Source organism: Cuculus canorus, chromosome 2, assembly GCF_017976375.1.
Source record: "Cuculus canorus isolate bCucCan1 chromosome 2, bCucCan1.pri, whole genome shotgun sequence".
NCBI lineage: Eukaryota > Metazoa > Chordata > Aves > Cuculiformes > Cuculidae > Cuculus > Cuculus canorus.
In genome coordinates this window covers 95,130,985-95,149,647 of record NC_071402.1, presented here as the reverse complement: position 1 = coordinate 95,149,647, position 18,663 = coordinate 95,130,985, and the positions used below count along the sequence as shown (strand labels likewise).

Genomic DNA, 18,663 nt, shown 5'->3' with positions numbered 1-18,663 from the left:
GCTGAATGAGTCTTTGATTAACCTGTCTAGTGGAAGGTGTCCCTCCTCATGGCAAGAGGGCTGAAACTGGATGATCTGTAAGGCCCCTTCCAACCCAAAAAAATCTATGATTCTGTTCCTTAACTACCTCTTTTGGTTGCAAGTGTTTGAAACCACCATGTACAGGGGATAAACAATGGTGGACTTCGATGATAAAACCCATCCTATATGCTTCCCCTAGTGTAATACAGAATTCCAGTACCATGAAATGTCAGAGGTCTTCGTTATGCTTAGCAGGCAGTTATCACTACTTTTTTCAAAGTCAACATGGCTCAAGTAAGTAAAAATAAAGTCACTCCTCATAGGCACTCATTGCAAGCTTTGTTTAACAGCATCATTAACAGAGTGAGGAAAAACACCCACAGAACAAAACAGGAAATAAAGGGTAGAGTGGGGCTCCCTTTCCCAGTTTTCATTAGTCCATATGTAAATCTCCATACATTCCCCCACAACAGGCCTATTATATGTCAAATAACCCATACTCTGACTAATTGTCCAACTCCTGTTTTGCTGTAAAATTGTTCTCTAGTCCTGATCCTGAGAAAAATGTTCTCATTTTATTGCAGAAGGGGAAACTGATGTTCAGAAAGACAAAGAACTGGCCTCCAAGACTGCATTGCATAAAGAGATGGAACGTTTCCAGTCCAAGCAGTCATATGGCTCATAAAAATTATCTGTATGAATTATTTCAGAATTTTAATGACTGGCTACTGTTGTTATCACTATTATGGAAACTTTTTTATTGACATGCTTAGGTAACAGCAGTGGCCCCAAGTGCAACATCAGGATGGAGCAAGACAAATTTGCTAAGACAGTGCAGTGAGTAGAGCCACGTCTCCATACAAGACCAGAGATTCTGGTCCAGTATTTCCCATTCAGATTGTTGCCTTTCAGATGTATCCTGCATAAATAGAGTCATGTGTCATTCACCCTAAAAATACTTTTCTTCCATTGATCGATTTATCGTTTGTCTTTCTTCAGGAAAATATCAGGTGGTTGGGTAATTTGCAGTTACTTTTAGAAACAGGTAATCATCCCATCAATAGAGCAGAAGTGGCTCAATAAAAGATGTAGCAAAACATATTAGTTGGGTCCTGAATGAGTGAATTAATGGTTTACTAGATCTTAATAAATCATCTGCTACTTCCTTTTGTATGTCATGGGAAAAATTTCAAAGATGCCTGGAGGGCTGGATTCCCTCATTGGTGGCAAAGACCGCAAAGAAAACTACTTACAGTTGAAGGTCTGGGAAGTAGAGGGGGAAATGGTAAGGTTGGGTTACTGTCTATGGTCAGTTGTATTCAGAACTCGGGAAAACACTGGCTGGCGCCTGCTGTGTGGATGCTCTAGGCTGCTGGAGGGAGGTCAGGGAGAAGGAAGATATCTGCACAGCATGACCAGGCTCTGTGAAGATCCCAGCACCCTCCTGAATAGTTGGGAAACTCCACAGGAATCAAAGAATCAAACGCCAAAATGAGCTCGCACTGGCTGAAGGTTAATTGCAGCCTTCAGAGATGAATGGTTACGGGGCCATGCCTGTTTAAAATTAATGAGGCAGTTGTTTGCTCATATAACTCTTCAGAGAAGAGGTTGTGGAAAAGAACCAGAAGCTCCTGCAAAAAAAAAAGAAACAAATCAAAACACTGTTTTGTCTTCTGAATAGGATCTGGTAAAGCAGGCAGGAATAGGTACCAGCATGAGAATAACAAGAAACTTCACTGAAGGTCTCAATGGAGTCAAGAAAAAAGTGCTGACCAAAGCCAACTGACATATAAAATGTGTTTAAATCAAGACATCCAGATTGTTCTTCTTTTACCAAACATTTAGTACTTCTCAGAACCCTCCAAAGAGGAAAGTAGGAAAAAAACCCAAAAAAACCCAAAACCCACAGACAAAACCCTTGCTGTCAAAGCTCATTAGAAAATATTCCTTGCATGACGTGAGTTGTGACATGCATGGCAGCAGCTGGACATCATCATAACCACACTGATCTCCCATGTAGCCAGGGTAATCAAGACTTCTTGGTGTTACTCATGAAAGAAACGGAACTTCTTCCTCCTCTTTGTCAATAAACTGATGTCTGCTGTTGGCGAGGCCACTAGTGACTTGCTAGGGAGTGAACCTGTGGTTTTGCTCAATCCTGCTGTGCTGTGCAGGAGAATGGTGGTAGCGTGTTTATACAAATGGAAGTTTTACTGCCTCAGACTGCTGCTGAAAAAAGTAAAAGGTATTTCCATGCAGCCTTTTTGACTAACTTGCTTCTAATGTTTTTGTTCTGTCCAATGACTTAGATCCAGTCTATGATTTCATGTTCCTAGAGGTACTGTAAAAGTATAAAATAAAAAGACAGGCCCTGTTTCAAGGAGTTTACAGTCTAAATACAAGTCAAAAAGAGAACACATAAACAGACAAAGCGGGGAGCACAGCTGAGATAAACCAGGGATAAGATACAGAGAAGGAAGAGGTGGGGATAAAAGACTCAGGCTGATGAAACTCATACCAAAGTTGGAGGGAGATAAGAACATCTTCCAAAGGACTTCCTGAAGGAGATTAAAGAGGTAGGAGGAGAGGCAGGAAATAATAGCACCGTGGAAGCCAAGGCAGAAGCAGCTTTCCAGAGGAGCAGCATGGACTGCATCAGCATGGACTGCACCAACAGGGGCTGGTAGGTCCAGAGGAGAACGCAGTGAGAACAGTTTGACCACATCCCTGCAGCCCCTTTCAACATTTTTCAGTGAAAGTTCAGGGGTATACATTGCTGCAAATCATTGGGGGGGAAGGGGTTGTTGGTTCTGCGGTTTGGTTTTGTTTTCTTTATCAAGGATAGAGCTTGAGATTTTCCCTAGAGTGTACTTGTTTTATAATCCTTTCGGGATTAAATAACTACAGACACATTTCTCTGAGGGCTGGATCCCCTTTCAGTTTGGCAGTCTGGATAGACAGCTGCAACCTCTCCCTGCAGAGGGGGAGGATGTTAACTATCTCCCAGCCACAGATTGCATGCCATGCCTGACATGCTTTAGCCCAGGATCAACCTGACTTTTACTCTCTAGGCAAGCTACGATACACAGGTGGAGGGGTTTGCTGTGAGAAAGATGAGGGTCCAGGAGCCTGGTGCATCCAGACACAGGGCAGGGGAGCAAATGGCAACTGAGCCTAGTTTCCAAATAGGAAAGTAAATGCTGCAGTCACGGCTGCACAACAGAGGGTCAAGGAAGGGACAGCGGTGAGGCTAAAAGAGCAAGAAAAACCTTTGCATGGGTGAACACTTCCTTCTGTAATAAATCTATTCATATGTTCAGGACATCTACTATACTAAACCACTGGAAAATGAGGTTTGTTTCCCTGGTATGTGGAAGAGAGCAGAGGAATCTCCTCTCTTTCTCCAATAAGGCAATGCACTCACGAGAACATGAAGCTATATCATCTCATCAGATATGGAAGCTTACACCAAACTGCAAGTGTCCTGTTCTGGGTGCTCTGCTGTGTGGTACAGGTGCAGCCTGCTCCCATGGATTTCACAATGTAACTCGTGATGGGTCACTTTATAGGGAGTGACTTGAAACCTGAACTTCTCTGGTTCAGAGATTACCAGATTTATTTATTGATGAAATAAAAACTTTACTACTTGATTCAGCAAGGAGAAAGCCAGGCTAACCCCAGTAAAAACTTCTTCTGTATTATTTTAGTCTTTCTATTAGCAGCTTTGTTTTACCCTTCCTTTCAAGAAGCTCCATGCTACAACATGCCCACTTACCTGGTTTTAGTGTTAGGTCTGTAGCTAACAATGAACCTGTCCAATATCTGCTAGGAGAAGGCAAACGTGACAAACCAGCAGTGGCGATACATCTCATTTTGCAAGACTGTGATGGGCAGTGGAGCATCGCCTACTGAGACAACAGGAAAGAACTGGAAAGTGGTCCTTGTGCTCCCTGAAAGCGATACCATGAGAGCAGTAGCTGGTGTAATAATTTACACAAGTCACTAAACTTTATTAGTGGAAGATCAAGTAAACATCATTAGAACCTGACCAGCCCCTGCTCTTCACTGTCTTCATTTGGAGAACTCACAGCACTGGAAAACAACTGAGCAGAAGGCACGTTTTTCTGATATAAACTGGAATGTCCCTACCACATGGGGACACGCATCCTTCTTCTTGTTTAAGACAAGCTCCCATGCAGCGTGTATGGGAATGCAGTTATCACTGCTTCCCCTTTACTGCTGAGACAGGAAGAAGCATCTGCAAATTCATAAAATGATTGAATTAGGGAAATAAATGCTTCAGCAATACCAGCCATGCTGTGTGAAGTGTCACATGTTCATGGCTCAGCAGATCAGTCATTTGACTGGTGTTCCGCTCAGCACGGAGAGTCAGCACAAGCCCCATGCATTTGCAGCCATGGGAGCTGTAGCTTCCTCTTGGTCCAGCCGTGCTGGCCAAAGAGGCTACAGCTCCTTCCCGGGGGAGGTTTTTACCAGCCCAGCTGACTTTGCTTGATGTGCATTTAGGGAATGAGCATGCTGAGCCAAGGAGGGGATAACATCTGGACAGGAGGAAGGATGAGCAGTCCAAGGTGGTGCAAGTGGGCAATGCAATGACAACCAAAGAGAATAGGTGTCCATGACACATTGCAATATCATTTTGTGCTTCAGGATGTAAGTGCTTCAAGACAGCAAGTCCTTGAGGCCACAGGGCTTGTGTGCTGCCTTACTGCAACAGAGTCCACTTCAGTCCTGCTTTGCTTTGCAGATTCTCTGCAAATAGCATGATCTTTATGTAAATGGCAGGTATACGTGTTTATTCTCTGTGGGCACAGAGTAAATCAAATTAAATCAGAAGATTTCCAAAGTGCCATTAGGGTAAATTTGTGAAACATATTAAATTACACTCCCACCATTTTCCTGCGGTTTTGGCCTTGCCATCTGAGGGACAGGAGTTTACAGGAGGTAAACTGATGGAAAGTTCCTCAGTCTCCAAGGAAAGATGGGAGAAAGAATAGTCTGTTCACATTTTCCCATAAGTATCACAGAAGCAGTCTGTGAGGGAAGGGTTTATTTTAGGAAGAGCTATTTTGAAAGCTAAAGTGTCACATCCTGGCTGGCTCTTTTCATGGTGTTACTATAATCATTCAGCTATGACACGCTTAATGCAGAAAAAGCAACCCTTTTTTTTTCTTTTTTTAGGAAAAGAAACAATGTAACCAACATATTTTTGGACAAAGGCTGTAATTTTACTTCTTTTTTCGGTATTCTTTTTCCCTTTTCCCTGTCATCTAACCCTATTTATAATGCACCAGACATTAGATCTAGGAACTGCCCATCCTTTTTGATGTAGAAGTCCATGCTGGCAGCTCTGCCTACCCCCACACACTCAGGAAGGTTTTCTGAGTCTAGCACAGCAAGCGCTTTACTGGCTGGCACATGCTCTCTCACGTTTCCCTGCTCTCATTCAGCTGTGGCTGGAAGTAGGAAACGATGGGCAGACTCTGGCTGTTGAGAATGCACCATCTCCACTATCTCTTTTAGCACTCTTCAGTATTAAACCAAGGCATCCAAAGATTGAAATCATCGTGCAGGTACCTGTTCCTACATTAGGAGCAAGCCTGCTCTGCCCAGGACGATGCAACAAGGTGAGCAGCTGTCTGGCTGCCAAGTCTGAGCTGAAGGATCCGAGTCTTGGCTTAGCAGCCATGAGAGCTGGGAGGCGACTAGACTGGCTGGTCCTGCTGGTACCACACACAGCAGTGACTGGAATTCACACCTGCATCCTCTGCTCTGCAGATCAGACTGCAACTGAAGACCAGGGTAGCTTGGAGCAGGATTGGGTGCTTTCATAAAATCAAATCATTTTTGCAGCTGATGCTGAAGGACAGTAGCTCATTCTGACTTAAACCTCATTTTCTGTGGACCAGACAAACAAGACAAACACAGACTGCATCTTCCCTTGTGCTTAAGTAGCTCCTGCTTTGAATTCAAAGGGCATAAATAGGAAATTGATATACTTTCTAATTTATTGGAGGGAAGATAACTCTTAGAAAACCAAGGAGACTGCTCACAATTTATGGGAAGTGGACATTTTTAAACAGAGAATGAGTGAATATTGAAAGAGTCCTGCCTATAGAGCTACATCCATTTAGTATTCAGAAGTCTCACGGGAGATGCTAAAGTGCCCTCAGCTCAGAAAATTAATAAAATATTATCTCATGAGTGAACTTCAAAAGCTTTGGCAGTTCCATCCATTCCACTTCAGATAAGCAGCCAAAATACCGCAATATCCTGCTAACCTGATGTGAAACATCCAGCATTCCTTGGCCAGTACCGTTAAGCTGGAAATGTGCGAACAATCTTTATTAATAAGTATTTAGCCATTTCATCTGCTCCACTGTGCCTCCTATGCCTGGATCTAGCAATTCTTGATTCTAAAAGTGGATCTAGGTCCAGACAGTCAGCAGGTCTTTGGATGCAATAGCAAGTGTTTTAAGACTTAAGATTTAAAGACTGCTTTTGGCAAACCTTTCAGCCCTGTATTTAAGGGGTGACCTGTCCAGAAATCTCTCTTTCTTGGGCAGAAGATCGTATTTGACCAGTTCTGCAAAAGAAATGGCAAGAGGACACCATCAGAGGAGAAGACATTTTAGAAAGATCCTAAACTGTGGTGGTTTTGTGCTCACCTTGTCTCCCAGCAGCCCATTCGCTCCCAGCTGGCTCAGGAGCATATTGGACAGCCTTGGATCAGGGCTGTCAGTAATTTCTCCCTCCTTTCACAGTGTTTTTTTCTTTTGTTTTCCTCAGACTCTTCTTCCTATAAAAAATTACCGATGATGTTAGAATTTAAGGTATTGGTACAGGTTGAATTTTATCATTTTGAGCCATTGGGTGGCCCTGCCTTTTGTCCAAAGGCAGGAAGAAGAGAGAGGGTGTCAGGCCAACAATGCCAACCTGTAGAGCTCATGCTCCACGGCACTGTCTTGCATTTGCTGAGGATCCAGCTGGGAGGGCCTAAAACTGAGATCCCAAATTAACCTGATGCCTGTGGGAGTCAACACATACTAAAGCTTCCCTATTACTCCTTCCTTGCTGCAACAGCAACTCACCCAGCCAGAAATGGGACAGCATACCTCAACAGCATGCCAATGTGAGGCAACATGTATGAACGATGTTTTGGCACCTTGCTGTTACTCTGGCAGTGTAATCCAGGACTGAGACACCCCATTCATCGCTTCCCAGGTACCACTACCCCAGGAACTCCCAGCAAACATATGGGATAGCTACCTCTCTCCATTTTCTGCTAGAAGGTAAGACAATCTTAACCAGTGGTGAATAAATTGCCATAAATTTCCCTAGCCATGACTGGATGCTGCTGGGAAATACAACAGAAACCCATTTCTTGGCCACCAGTTCAATAAGAGGCATTAACAGCCGAGAGCCAGCACCATCTCAGGGCTGTCTGGTTATCCACACGGCATCAGTTGTCTCTTAGCCCAGATATTCACTTCAACCCAGCCCAAACTGACACTCTCGTCATCGTAGTCTACAGACAGAACAAAAATTAAATCCCTGCGGCACCTGTTTCTCCTCTCATCCCTGCTGCCAGTCCCTCCACACGAGGAAGGGAGCCCAAGGGAAGCTTTATTAGTCTGTCGATGAACATAAAATGATAGCACTTGCAGGTCTGTCAATCCAGCACAAGTAATGAGTTAAATATATATATATTTATATTTAATTTCCAATTCATCAGTAATTCCCAACAGATGGAATCCTTGCATTTCAGGTCAACTTGACATTGCCAGCACTCAAAGGTCCAAGTGAGCATTGCCAAATTTAATGAGCTGCAGTAACAATGTCTCCACATTATTGGACTAATTGCTAGCTTCTGAAAAGAAAAAAAAAAAAAAAGGGAGGGGAGGAAGGAAAAGAAAATCCTCTAAACAGATGAAACTTTAATTAACAGAGTTTTGAGACATTACTTATTATGGAGCAAATGCCACTTCAAAGTGAAAATAGCCTCTAGGTGGATAATAGATCTAATGAAAGGTACAGTAGTCAATTTAGTACTAACTTGCTTCAAATGTATGGCTTTAAGTCTTCGGAATAACCAGACTTCATGGCAACAGCCAGCTCATACCACTGCTCATGATGCAAAGTCTCTGTTTCCACAGAGCGCAGATCATCCAGAAGAGTTTGACTTAACCACAGACTGCTGCAGGTGGATCCTGTCTATCAGACCAAACTACAGCACATGGTCACTTCAAGCTGGTGGCCACTGGCAGCAACGGCCTGGCAACTAGAGTGGCTTGTTTTGAATTTTCAATGCAAGATTTTTACATCAAAAAATAACTGTTTTCATTAAAAGTAATGGTTACAGTCTTGGACTCTGAGGTTGAAAATGCATGTTTCATTGAAGCCAGTAGAAATGCTTCACATTATATTTGTGGGACCAATAATAGAATTTAGCCTCAAATGAATGAAGCAAATGCAAGGCTGATTTCTTCAAATTAACTTCCAGCAATTTTCGTTTCTCATACACACACACTCGTTCATTCACTTATCTAAACAAACACAGTTAAAAAAAAGTCCTAGCCTTCAAAGTAGTCAAAATATTTTTCCTGTGAACTGAGAAGGGAGAAAAGGAAGAGGTTTGTTGCTATTTCTATTTCTGAATACCGAGCACTGCTCAGAACTGCCATGATGAGAGGCCATGTCAAATTGTCTATATCAGGTAACAGCAGGCTGCAAAAACCTTTCCTTATCCTGCAGAGACCTTCATGAATCTATTCATACCTTGCCCACTTTGTGCACCAGCATAACCACCTTTATAAGCCCCACTTATGTGAACTGCGACTGCATCAGCCCAGAGCAGGCTGACACCTCCATACAATAAATTCAGATGACCAGGGAGATGCAAGTCACACCAACCTGCACTGGGAGAGCTTGGCTGATATAACAATATTTGCGCGTGTTTAGGTACATTCCCCAGGCAGGGACCTACAAAACAAAATTCAGTGTTCACTGACATATCGTGTGATCTTGCAGGATTCACCCAGCCAGCTGCTGCCTTCCAGGCAGGAGGCAGGGGAGGATAAAACTTGGCATCGTATAGCTGTGCAGAATGCATGCTTGCTGCAAAATGAGCTTGAATATTGCTTGGGGCGGCGGGGGAGGGGGGGGAGGGGAGGAGTCATCAGATTTGTTTAGGCATAAGGGCATATCTCAATTTTCTCCTTGGTTTTCTTCCCACTCCTGCCCTGGTAGGCCCATTATTTCCTATTTCAGAATTAGCACCTTTGCCAGCAGAACATAAAGGCAAAGGCTAAAGAAAGCTGCAGCCTCTGCCCTTGGAGCATTTTCTGCCCTGATGACGGCACCTTAATTGCTGTGGGAACACAAACAGCAAGATCTGCTGCCAGTATATGGAAACATGGGGGCTCCATGAATCTGTGTTTCCCAGGATGCTATCAAGGCACAGCCTGGCAGGGTGGAGGAGAGCAAGCTCCGCATCCCCAAACCCAGCAGGGACTCTGCAGGACACTTCTGCTCACCTTCAGCGTTACCTGAGGTAGCACTGTTTAGGTTGCCTTAGGCAGCTCTAGCCATGGTTTTTTCCATATACCAGTCTCTGCCTCTCTGAAGCAGTGCATATTATATCCCAGCAAACCAGATGAGGTTTTGCTAAAGATCCAAGACCACACCGACAAATGGACTAGTCAGAATCCAGGAATTTAACAGTTTAATATGGAGAGTTTGCTTTATTGTCACCTCTCCCACCTCCTCCCTCAAAATAAAACACTTAAAAAATATATAAGGCAACAGCTAGAAGGATGATGGCTATGTTTAGCTGGAACAGTATTTGAGATTTTGAAGGAAATCCCCTGGCTGCAAAGCACCTGGCTGAGGCAATTTGAGGAAGAAACAGACTTTTCATTGTCAGAAGAAAGATCCTGACATCAGCAGGTACATAGGTGTTCAGTTACTGAGGAGGAGAGGATCGTAGGACCCACAAACTAAGGTGTATGACAGGAGAACATACTGTAAACTATGCCTGAGCTGCAGGGGATGCTGTGTTGGTGGACTCCATATTGCTGAGCTGCACTCAGCTCAGAGCCCTGTAGTGGCCCTCACAGCCATCTCCCTGTGTGAGCCTCCAGAATAATTCTTGAGTAGGTCCTAGTCCACTTAAGCTACATTTTTTACCCATAACAACGAAAAGATCATAGCCACCACTTAGCCACATGCAACTGATTCCTGCTGTGTTCCCAGGTCCAGCCCAAGCTGCTCACCCAAACCACTGCAATCCAGGTTTGACACATGAAGCCAATGTTTCCTTACCTGTCTGGCTCAGGGGCTTTGTTGAGCCTTTGTGCCCGTGCAGTTGTACATACGGGAGCTGGTTCCTCTTACAGCCCTTGCATTCTCTTCCAATGTCCTCAACTTTACTTTTGCCCACAACTTTTAGGACACTTGACCACCAGAGTGGAAGCCTGCAAGGCAGTCTGTGAGCTCCAAGCATCTGGCAGTTTTCTAGGCTTATGGTTGCCATCTTTTGTTACTGGAAATACCCTAATTATTTTCTAATGTGCTGTGTCAACCCAACAGCCTCCACTATATCCCATGTCTGTTGGCTTCAAGGCTGGTTTGGTTTTTCTAAATCACTGACTGCAGACCACAAACAGTTTTATCAATACAGTGTTCTTTATTCTGCTCACAGCTGAAGATACTGTGTGATGACACAGCACAAGTGGTGGGTTTGGCTGGAGATCAGGACACGGGACTGGTATCTCCTATGGCTGTTTAACTAGGCTAGGTGGATATATCTCCATGGGCAATTCCTTTTCCCTGCCCAAAAGCCGGGGGTGCGGACAGAGGAGGCCCTGGCTGGGAATGGCTGTGAGGTTCCCTCAAAACATTCACCTAAGAGGAGCACTTAGCCAAGCAGGAAAGTGTCACAGCAGGTATAAATGGAGGCACTACCAAAAACCCAGGCAGAGTTTAAACCCTAGGACAACAGAGTCCTGTACTATAGACATATCCTACCTTGCAAGTTTCTTGTACTTCTTTCTCCACTTGCTACACAGAGACACAGACTTCTTCCAGCACTGAAGACCAGCCTCCTCTTATTCTCACTTTTGATTCTTAGAAACAAAACAAAACAAAATAAAAATTAGTCTCCCTCATCGAAGGACAAGAGAGGAATCTCTGGTGCAAAGTGTTTCTTACAACCCTCTCATATCCATAAGGCACAAACCTGCAACCTGGGTGTGAGCTTTAGCAGCTGTTCCCAACATTTCCCGCTGGACCCAGGTTTGCCTTTCAAGCATCTCTCAGAAGCCATGAGTCTGAGACATATGTTTGATTCTTGTCTAGTTAGTTCTTACCCCTGGCTTGCTACGAAGAAGTGATGGGGAATAGAAGGATCAAAGGGATGACATCGACAAAGGAGGTGCCTGCACCTCGATTTACTCCAAACTTGAAAGCCTATTACAGAATGTAGATGAGGAATTAAAAAAAAAAAAAAACCAAAAAAAACCCCACAGTAATAAAAGCAACTAATTTATCCAATTTTTATGGCCAAAAATAAAGGCACTAGAAGGCAGGCTTTTTAATGGCTATCATTCCTCCTGTGTTATTTGAAGATCCCCTTGTAAATGGGAATCCTGGGTCTGTTTTGCCATCTGTTCCCTCCACTCCTGCCTAGGAATCCTGAAAGGGTATTTACTGTATATGCAGGTTCAGTGAGGCCCACTTACTATAAACAAATACTGCATGAAATATGGTGGGGCCTGCTCTTTCTACAGTGCATGTATTTATGAGGAAACACTATAAAAACAAATATGTAATCTGGAAATAAACCTGTTAAATGAATAAAAAGTCCTACAGAGCAAAACATAATGATTAGCAGAGCCATTCAGTGAAAGACCCTGTTAAGGGAGCACATCTGCTGTCATCCACTTTGCATCAGTGCTTCTCCCCCCTGATAAAAATCCATCTAAAAGCAGCCATCAGGAAATCGTGGGGGAGGAGAAGGGGGAAGAGGAGAAGATGATACAACCTAAGAGCTACGAGGCCAACCATGGCACTTTTGCTGGTTCTTGAAATGCTCTTGAGTTCTGCACACTGCTTCCCATCAAATATAATCTATGTTATTTACTGCATGTACTAGGTACAGATTAGAGTCACTCAACTCAAGGGGAAAAAAAAAAAGAAGAAAAAGAAAGAGAGAAAGAGAGAGAGAAAGAGAGAGAGAAAGAGAGAGAGAAAGAGAGAGAGAAAGAGAGAAAGAGAGAGAAAGAGAGAGAGAGAGAAGAGAGAGAGAGAGAAAGAGAGAAAGAGAGAAAGAGAGAAAGAAAGAAAGAAAGAAAGAAAGAAAGAGAAAGAAAGAAAGAAAGAAAGAAAGAAAGAAAGAAAGAGAAAGAAAGAAAGAAAGAAAGAAAGAAAGAAAGAAAGAAAGAAAGAAAGAAAGAAAGAAAGAAAGAAAGAAAGAAAGAAAGAAAGAAAGAAAGAAAGAAAGAAAGAAAGAAAGATCAGCAAAGCAATTGAAGGCCAGACTGGTGTACTGAACCGAGATTCAAATAAAGAACTTGAAGTGCAATGTGTGTGTGCACACATGCATAGAATATCATATTTTGCTTTCAACAAATTGCATGGAGCCTAAAGACAGGTAGTATAGAAGAGCAGCACAAGACAAATTTGCTGTGGAAATGCAACTTGATCTTGGTGTCTGATTGACAGCTTCACTTATGTGCAGTATCGCTATTGAAATGCAGGAAGCACTGTTCTACCTACCTGTTCCTATTAACTCTATATTTACAAACCTCAAGTAAAATCACAACCTGCTCCACACCCTCTCCACCCCACCCACACAGGCAGAGCCAGCTACAGAAGGGTGAGTAAGCACATGATTTACATTTGTTCCAAAATGTTCTGGGTATTTCCTATCTCAGTTTCTGCTTTCCAGTGTGGGTTGCCTGACCTTCCCCACAGAGACGGTTATTAACACTCCAGTCTCTTACCAACACCACAAAGCAAGTACAAGCTGATGCAACTCTGGAAAGCATTGTACCAAACACTGATGCAACCCCCCCGAGAGCCATGATTACTCCCCGAGAGCATGTGGGACGAGGATGCCCTACTTGCTTTCAGCTTGACTCTTGCTTTCATCTTTGCCTGCCAGTAGAAAAACTGACAAAACCCACGTCATCTCAGTCTGTATTTTGGAAAAGCTCTGGTTTTACCCTACCACTAACTATTCCCAGGTAGACAACATGCTTTTCCTTTGTCATGCGTGTGACTTTGAGGTCAAACTGAAGTGCATTGCCTTGGTTGTGTTTTTACCATCGGGATCATTTCTGCTTCTTGCCAATAAATCAAAATAAAGCAATAAAACCTTCAGCTTCATAGCAAGGGAGACAACACCTGAGCATCAATTGGAGAAATGAGTAGCAGACAACAGGCCCATGGCTCCCCTTCCCCACCCAAAGCATGGAGTAAGGCATCATGCAGGATAATTTGAGCACTAATTGGCAAAACAGGCATAATAATTTCTTGAAATCTTCTTCATGATGCTGGTGTAGTACTTGCAAATTATTAACCAGCATAGACTAGCTGCCTTTGGTGTATTTGAGATATACATAAAGGCTTAATGGATTTATATCTCTACAGATACTACTACTGCTCACTGACACACTTTAGTATTTTTATTGCTTTTTCATAGCTGACATGATTCTGATGGTATGTAATTAAATATTTTACAAAGACAGGGTCTGATCCATCAACCTTTATGCAGATGAATAATCTCATTATGTTCAGTGCCTCAATTCATGCACCCAAAGCAGACAAGACAAGTTCCGACTGCTGCAAAAGCAATTTTTTTTCTCCTTCTGTGTTCTTCTTTTGGGATTTTGATAGAATTAATAACAAAAAAAAAAAGACACTTAAAACTGCTTCACATTTATTTTGTACCTTGAAATCTTCACCTAGGATTTAAGGAAACTAAATGTACACTGTTGTAGCAGTAATGTTTGGCTGAGGATGGAAAGAAGTAAGAGTTCATGTTTTGTCACAGGCTGAAAGACACATTTCTTTTTTGCCAGTCTATATCTTAGTGTGATTTCCTGAGGCTGATTAAGGGCTTGAAGGGAGGGATTTTTTTTCATGAATTCATGACTCACTCTAAAAACTGGTGTGTTTCAGGCATGAAGGGGATTGCTCAAATGTTGTATTTTTTTTCTAACATTACCTGCAAAATATGTTACAGTCATATGATTCCTTCAAACTGATACGCACGCAAAATGCTCACACGCCAGTGTCTTACAGACTGTGCACATCCTGTTCCCCACTCACCCAACACATCTCATGTTCATGGGGATGTTTCACTCTGCTCTGGCAAGAGGTGAGCCTGACCCAAATTGGGAGCTGGAGATCTTTGTTATCAAGCACGGTTTGGGGTTGCCCCATCATAAAACCAGCTTTTCAAGTTTTGATACAGATCTAGGGCAGACTTGTCCCAGGTATGTTGCAGTCCTGGCATCTTGCGAAACCCACTGCAGCTCACCCAGAACATCCTAAAACAGCTGAGCAGGAAGGAAAAGAAACAGGTACATCTTTGGATCTGAGTTTCAGATTTGGATTTATTCAAAGGAATTATTTTTAAACCATTGCAGCCATCCTTTTTCCAGAACCAAAGTACAGACAAATAGAGAGGGCATCTGGGCCACTGCAAATCCCTAAATAAAAACTCACATCACTTCACAATGCTTCTGCAGTTGAATGAAGGCATTTTTCTTATTTTCCCCCAGCAGGGAATCCAGGAAGGCTCTGAACACAGCTAGTGACTTTCTGGTCATTTTATGCACACTCCCTTATTACTTTACTACCTCTTAGACCCCTGAAAAAGCCTCTCTCCTGTCTTCAGGGCAACAGGGAACCAAATATGAGTTTCTGGAAACAAATAGGCCTTTTAAATTAGAGCCTACTAAGTTATTAATTTAGTATGAAAACCAAGATATCACATAGTTGCACCTAATCTGAGCCTGGGAAGCATTAAACCTGATGACAGCACTGCCTAAGCAGAAGAACAGCTCTGCTGGACTAGTAACTTCTAGTATCACTAAATCATAAGCCATGACACGAGGTGAAGCCCTTTTCAGAACACAAAATACAGAAGAGCTTTAGTGCCTGGGCAGGGATACAAACAGGACTCTCCCAGTCCTGTTTGCTCAGCCCCGGTTGCTCCACAGGCTAATCCCATTATCTTTCAGCTGCTGCACCCTTTACAGCGATATGCTGTTGCACCCCAGAGGGGTGCTTTGAAAACAAGACCAACCCAAATCTGAACTCTGCTCCTAACAATTACAAATTTGTTTCAAGATCCAAATCAAAACAGAAAAGAATGAAAAGTCACTTATAAATTATCTGATCCAACAATCCTGATTTGCTGGCAATACAGTAAGCGAGTATTACCCTGCCCTAGCAGCTAAGCAGTGAAAAGCAATGGTCTTTTAGAGATTCATCAGTGTAGCACAGCTGATCTCTTCTCCTCCATCATCAACTGTTCTTTCAGGATCTTTTTAGAAAAAGCTAAGTCTACAAGTCACCTTCTAGTTTGCCCACCTTTCATGTTTTCAACATGCTGCTGCAAGTTGCTGTCGGGGACAAAATCAAGTACACTGAAATAGTGGGGGAAAGCTGATCCCACATGATCATAGAATCATAGAATCACCAGGTTGGAAAGGACTCACTGGATCATCGAGTCCAACCGTTCCTATCACTTCCTTAAACCATGTCCCTAAGCACTTCATCAACCCGTTTCGCGAACACCTCCAGGGAAGGTGACTCCACCACTTCCCTGGGCAGCTGTTCCAGTGCCCAATGACTCTTTCTGTGAAGAATTTTTTTCTGATACCCAGCCTGAACCTCCCCTGGCGGAGCTTCAGGCCATTCCCCCTTGTCCTGTCCTCAGTCACTTGGGAGAAGAGGCCAGCTCCCTCCTCTCCACAACCTCCTTTCAAGTAGTTGTAGAGAGTAATAAGGACTCCCCTCAGACTCCTCTTCTCCAGGCTGAACAACCCCAGCTCTCTCAGCTGCTCCTCATACGACTTGTCCTCCAGCCCCCTCACCAGCTTTGTTACTCTTCTCCGGACACGCTCCAGAGCCTCAACATCCTTCTTGTGATGAGGGGCCCAGAACTGAACACAGTACTCAAGGTGCGAGTACAAGTACCAGTGCCGAGTACAGAGGGAGAATCACCTCCCTGGACCTGCTGGTCACACCATTTCTGATACAAGCCAAGATGCCACTGGCCTTCTTGGACACCTGGGCACACTGCTGGCTCACGTTCAGTCGGCTGTCAACCAACACCCCTTTCTCCTCCATGCAGCTTTCTGGCCAAACTTCTCCTAGTCTGCAGCACTGCATAGGGTTGTTGTGCCCAAAGTGCAGGACCCGGCATTTGGCCTTGTTAAACCTCATGCCACTGGTCTCAGCCCAGCGGTCTAGCCTGTTCAGATCCCTTTGCAGAGCCTCTCTACCCTCCAGCAGATCCATGCTTCCATCCAGCTTAGTGTCATCTGCAAACTTGCTGAGGGTGCACTCAATGCCTTCATCCAGGTCATTGATAAAGACACTGAACAGGGCTGGACCCAGTACTGAGCCCTGAGGAACCCCACTTGTGACTGGCCTCCAGCTGGAGTTAACTCCATTGACCACCAGTCTCTGGGCCCGGCCATCCAACCAGTTTTCAACCCAGGAGAGTGTGCGCCCATCCAGGCCAGAGGCTGACAGTTTCCGAAGCAGAATGCTGTGAGAAACTGTATGAAAGGCTTTACTGAAGTCCAAGAAGACTACATCCACAGCCTTTCCCCCATCCAGTAGTCGAGTCACTTTGTCATAGAAGGCAATCAGGTTAGTTTGGCAAGATCTGCCTTTTGTAAACCCATGTTGACTGGGCCTGATCACCCGGTTCTATTGCATGTGCTTCATGATAGCACTTAAGATTACCTGTTCCATGATTTTCCCCGGCACTGAGGTCAGACTGACAGGCCTATAGTTCCCTGGATCCTCCCTGCAACCTTTCTTGTAGATGGGCACAAGATTAGCCAGCCTCCAGTCTAGTGGAACTAAAGCTGATGATGCATCGGGGAAAGACAATACACACTAAGGCCTCTGGAAAACAGACTCTCTCCTGGCTTCCCAGACATGTGCAAATGTATGAGTTTTGAATGAAAATCAGCTGAAGTGTCCAGGCCAATAAATACTTGTCCAAAATGAACTCAGTCACTGGACTTCTGTCCATTTAGGAGCCACCTGACCATGCTCCACGCTGCCTAGGTTAAGCTCTACCAGCATCTGAAATACCTCAAAAAACATTAACCCTTCTGCTGGTACCACAATGCAGGATGAAGCTCTAAAAAAACCTTTTTAAACGTGATAAAAACACATAGGTCAAGACACTACAGTGACCTCAGCACATGGATGTGTTATAGTCCTTCGACAACTGAAGGGCAGCACTTAAGAGAAACAGAAGCAAGTAGTTAAGTGAGACACAAGGTTTACTTGCCCATATGCACCTATGAAAATGAACATATGGATTTCTTTACATCTTGACCCCAGTGAATGGGCATAAAACTTGAAAATTGCCACCTGGTTTCTGAGGTTATTTTTCCATTTAAAGATTAAACAACATTTAAACCCATGTGTGCGTGTTGTTCTATTACAAATAGGCAGCACAGACAATTGCAAAGCAAGTAGTCGTGTGTGAGAAAGAGTATTTCTAGCAACCCAAGGGAAAAAAATAACCAGAGATGAGTCTGGGCCTGCCAAACAGCTGGTTAAACTTCAGAACTTGGTCTAACGATGTTTTGAGGCCTGTCTACTGACAGAAGAAAAAAACATCTTCTCCTCTGCCTGCTTTTGTTTTTGCACTGTTCCCAAAACAACACCACACCAGACAGTGCTCCGTGCAGCAAGATCAAGACTTGTCTCCTCACCTGAGTGAAAAAGCAGTGTGTTTTTAAATATTGTTTTCTAAAAGAGGTTCAGGGGTCTGGTCAGACAAGTGCTTGAATGACTTTAATGTATTACCATTCCTTTCTTCAGCTGTTACTGGCTACTCCCATTCCCCTGGGCCTCACAGCAGAGCCCATAAACACTGCTAACCCATTGCAGTGCAACCTGTGGTGGGGTTGTTGAGGCCAACTCAGCACAGATCTCATGCAGCACTGCATTTATCTTGGCTGAGGTCCCGAGAAGAGACAGCAATACCTATTAATCATAAACCCTGTTGATTAAATTCATCTAGCTATTTCACTTAGCTATAACTGAGTGCGAAGGCTGTCCTGCAAACAGCGCTGACCTACGATCCAGCTGCCCAAATGTGCACACAGAGTGAAAAGAAGAACTCGGTCTTCATCTATGCTGAATTTGCAGAGGGTCTTGGGTTTTCTACATGTGTGCTGCCATGGTTTGACATGGCCAAGCATGAGATCTGTCAGTTAGAAGAAGGAGATGTAAACTTCCAGCAAGCCCTGGAGGAACCTGTTAGATCTTTCACTAAACATTTGCAGATAAACATTTGGTGAGTAAGGAAAGATAGACCTTGTTCTTATGCTTCTTCACACCCTGGGAAAAGAA

General features: G+C 43.7%; 1 long non-coding RNA gene across 1 annotated transcript; it reads right to left on the bottom strand.

The window, feature by feature from the left end:
* Positions 1-696: 696 nt before the first annotated feature.
* Positions 697-6,838, bottom strand: LOC128851350 (uncharacterized). The gene is made up of 3 exons (XR_008448706.1): positions 6,711-6,838; positions 6,553-6,628; positions 697-1,652 (listed from the first exon to the last, which is right to left on the bottom strand). It is a non-coding gene; the product is annotated as an uncharacterized LOC128851350 (long non-coding RNA).
* Positions 6,839-18,663: the final 11,825 nt, after the last annotated feature.